The sequence below is a fragment of the Limulus polyphemus genome, unplaced genomic scaffold, assembly GCF_000517525.1.
Source record: "Limulus polyphemus unplaced genomic scaffold, Limulus_polyphemus-2.1.2 Scaffold1136, whole genome shotgun sequence".
Classification (NCBI taxonomy): Eukaryota; Metazoa; Arthropoda; class Merostomata; order Xiphosura; family Limulidae; genus Limulus; species Limulus polyphemus.
Genome location: NW_013666746.1, coordinates 130,813 through 135,633, shown reverse-complemented (window position 1 = coordinate 135,633; position 4,821 = coordinate 130,813).

Sequence of the window (4,821 nt, the reverse complement as noted above, 5' to 3'; positions counted from 1 at the left end):
TGGTTTTTAAGTGAAATAAGTTAACTTTCTTGGTATATCGATTTTAGAACGATCTTTCAAACTGACTTAAATGGACAATGGCAGATCTAGTGTCACGTGTAGGTGTACGTTGCTCAATATTCTAGCCATATACCACGTGTCTCATCATCACGCAGTAGGCATGCGTTAGCTGGCCAGAATGTTCGATTGTCTCTTTAATTCGTCCTGCACGCGTCGTATTTCGCTCGAAATAACTTTTAAAAACAAGTTAGTGTGTTGCTATTTTTTTATTGAAAAAATCTACAGCCAAAAAACCTAACAGCTGAAGAGAACTCGTAGCAAGAAATCTTACTGTAATGTAGAATAAATCTTGAGTCGTATTTTGTCAACCTAAAACATAAAAAACAGTAGTCCTATTTAAAGATTATTGTTAAAGCGTTGATGTCCAAAGCTGTTAGAAATATATTTATATTTTACTGTATTTCTTAAGCTATAAAAAAATAAAATCAACTGAAACTACTCAAATAATTATAACCTCCTAATTAACAACAGTTCTTGTCTCTGAGCAACGTTTTACACACACTCAACACTGCAAATTTGTTTTGTGTTTTTTTTTATAGTTACTTCTTTAGTCTTTTTTTCTTTCTTTTAGTGAACCTTCCAGAACATACTAACATCATAATGTTTTCAATGTGAGACATTTGACCTACGACAAATGTATTAACTTTTGTTTTTAAAATGTTTTAAATAATTGTTGAATGGTTTCGATGAACATTATGATTGTGTGCATTGTTGGTTTATTACATGGATCTTGGACTAACCTTAATATCTAAGTTGACCAAATCTCTGAAGATGTTAAGAGGATTACGATAGAAAGTATCATTAACAGAGGATACCTAACTAATGATTTTAATACATTTTAATTATTATAGGCTTTCATTTTCTGATTTATGAAATTTGGTATTCTTAGTCAGTTTATTTTTTCAACAGGGTTGTCCTCGTTAATTAAGTTACTTTTATAACTAGTTTAGTTTTGTTCTATAGAATTAGCTCACTTTTAATTAGAAGTTCTTAGTAATTACTTTTGGAAAGTGGATCATCCTTCTTCAGGGGTAAATGGTAATTTATTTTTTTATGATTTTTCAGAATGACAGCAAAATTGGCTTATTTGTTGAACACATGAAAATATTATAAAGCAACCTTAAGTATGGGGGCTCAATCAGGATGTAGATTTTACTGGGGGATCTAGTGCCGAGAAATATTTGGAAACCTCTGCTCTAGGATCTACGCTATAGTTACATATAGAAGATGTGCTAAGACTTTGGAAAATAAGCTCAATGGTCTCGTAATATAATTCGCTGATCCACTATTGGTAAGCTTAAATCTTATAACACCAGAATTCCAGGTTTGTTTGATCATTGCGGCAGACAAAGCACAGATATAGCTAGCTAATAATGTAGCTTTGCGCTAAAATAATGCAAACATATTTGTGAAATACTTAGAGATATCCACCCGATTAGTAGTACGAACCATTCGGTTTTTATCTTTTGTTTTCATTTTATAATTGTTTGTGTGTAGACTCTTTAATAACGAAATCCAACTCTACAATATGTACAAGTTAATGTATTTGGCAAAAATTAAAAAAAAAAGTTTTCAAAATGAATGATGCCCCCCCCCCCAATGGCACAGCGGTATGTCTGCGGAATTACAACGCCAGAATCCGGGTTTCGATACCCGTGGTGGGCAGAGCACAGATAGCTCATTGTGTAGCTTTGTGCTTAATTACAAACAGACAAACAAAACAAGTTTATGATATACTGTTTAAAAATTGCCTTTATAATTTATGATACATACTAACTTATTTTAAATATGGCAAGATTTCATTAATATGAATATTTTTTTTAATTCTAATAATAGAAGCTTTAAAAATATTTGAGGTTTGTATAGAGGCACAATACCCTATTCTATTGACATAATTGTTTCTTGTGGCTCAACAGTTCAGGTAATTAAATCAGAAGCTCAATGTTTTTCTTTTGTAAGATAAATTAAACCAGAGATAATCCCATTATGATTTCTTTTTCAGTCCAGAGCTTTTCCCAAGGTTTTTTTTTTTACTGCCAAATTATATTTTAACTTCATCATTTTTTAATACATGACGCCTTATTGCATCTCATACATATAGGCTTAGTAACAAATGATCCAAAGAAATGAAGAATATTCTGGTAAATACATTTATTTATCAATTCTGGAAGGGAATTTTATAATCTTAAATATGTTTTTTTTAATACTTATCCCCTTGAAACTTACTTATATAGGTGAATTTTCAACTGCACAAATATATTTACAGGTGTACAATTTGTGACCAATTGCACACTAGGAAACTCCTGTTTTCCACCTTATGGTTTGGAGCTTCAATAGATCCAGTCTTTTTTTGTTTTATGTACACTAATTTTGCTAATATTAAACGCAGTAAACAACGTTTTAAAAGCAAAATTGACTAACGTTCTAGATGTTAGAAGAAATGAAATGACGCTTTTTAGTTTCACGTATCTTTTTTACTATGTTGTAATACTATTAAAAGTTACGATGTGTGGAAATACCCTAACATCATTGTCGTAGCAGCATTATTCCTATTACTTAACTGAACATGGACATTCTGATTCCTGTTTCTCTCTTTTGTAACTTTTTATTGCATATCACAAAAAAGATTACAGTTGATGGTATTACATCCGAGAAGCTACATCAATAACTTGTTTGTAGGAATTTATAAAAATTACAAAATACAGAAAATGTGAAATAAACATTATAACAAATAACGTACTATTAAGGGATTTTTTTGATAAAATGCAATACATATTTATATATTATTCTACTATGATTTCGTACATACATATTCATACGAAATTACTATCTCGTTCTGGATGTCAAAAACTGTTTATAAGAATGAATTGTAAGCGCACCCATAAATTATGACTTATTGATTCACCTATTACTCGATAAACCATCATACAAATTTTAGTGGAAATTAAATTTTTAATTCTATAAACCATAGCAGCACAATAACTCAGTCGATTACAAACATGCGTGGCTTACCAAATGAAAATATTCATTTAACGTCAGACCTAAATATTACAATACTTCTTTGTATTGTTTCACAATTACATTCAATAGAAGTATTACAATGAAGAGAATGTTAATTTTTTGTATTTCTTTGCAAGTAATATTGGGATCTCTGATACAAATTATTAGTTATTTGCTTTTCAAATAAATGAGTCATTTATTTAGTTTTTAAACTTAAATTTAATAATTTTCATAGCATGGTAATGTGTGGTCAGAGCTAATTAAATATAACTGATTTGTCCACAAACACATATAAGAAACATTTTTCATCGGTACCAAATATATAATTTACATATGAATTAAAAAGTTTTTTTTTTTCTCAGATTTAATGATTGGTTTTAAATATATCAGGTAGAGAGCAATATTCAAATATCAAATTTACTAATTTCTCTAAAAGATTGTTTGTTTGAAGTTATGCACAAAGCTACACAATGGGCCATCTGTGCTCTGCCTACCACGGGTCCGCAGACATACCGCTGTGCCACTGGGAGCCTCTAAAAGATACAGCAAACAGTGAAGTCTCATTACACAATATGCACAAAAGTTACGAAAAGAAAATGATGGCGATATGGTATACGGGCAAAAAAATGTTATTCTGCTCAAGCACATTTCTTTGGTTCCTCATGAAAATATGTTTTGCTCTAGTGCCTCTACAATCTTAGCGTATGTTTCAGTGGCATAACTACAAAAGATGGCCACCCTATGCATGAAACGTAATTGGGCCCCTATATTTATTTCCCTATAATTGTACTTATGATTTTGGCTGATTTGGGTCCCCTTTTGGCTCGACAGTTACTCACGATATTGTTTATAGTAAATTATCGACTAGGCCTAGAGTCTGTAACTTTATTAGTCTTTCTTGCAAGAACTTAATGACACTGATGACAATTAAGATTTACAAGCTACACAGAGTATCTGTGCTTCTTGAGGAACTTTATAACGTAGCAGAAACACTTTACAGTTCTTCTTCATTCGCTCTTTAATCCCATATAGTTTTAGGGTTGGCCACTCAGGTAGTCCTCCAATAATTTCTATCCTCCACATCCTCTTTCATATCTTGATTTATCTTATGTTTACATTTCAGTTTTTGATGTCCTCTACTCTATCTACCTTTAGTGGCATTCCAATTATTCTTCTCACTGAGTTATCCCCCCCTCCCTTCTTTCCATCTCCAATTAACCGGAGATTCATATTTTGTATTAGTCAAGAATTTTTACACTTAGGTGGCTGGCCTTGACAGTAACCCTCCTCTTTCATCCAGTCTTGGCCCCAGCATGATCATCTGGGCTCAAAACAGTGTACAGTTGTTATAATTTACTAAAAAGCAATTTTATGTTAGTTCTTATTCTATCTGCCCCATAGGGCTCCAGTTATCTAGAAATTGTCTTGTAGTATAGCTTTCAACCCTAGTCTACAAATGTATTTAAATAAAATTAACTTATTTATTGGGCATATTATATCCCCTTCTTTACTTAGACCGAACATACTGTATCCTGAAACACTGCTTAATGCCCAAGTCATTAGCTGGAAGCCATGGGTGTTACTGTTTCAGAGTCTATTCCAGTACAGCACATACAACCATCCCCAGCAGCAACTGAACGCCATCACTGAGCATCAGGCACCAACAGTTATTACTTGCACCTGGTCTTATTATGCTTGTTTCAAATACATGCAAAGCTATTTTAGGCAGCCAAACCTACCCTTTTCAATGTCTCTTTCAAG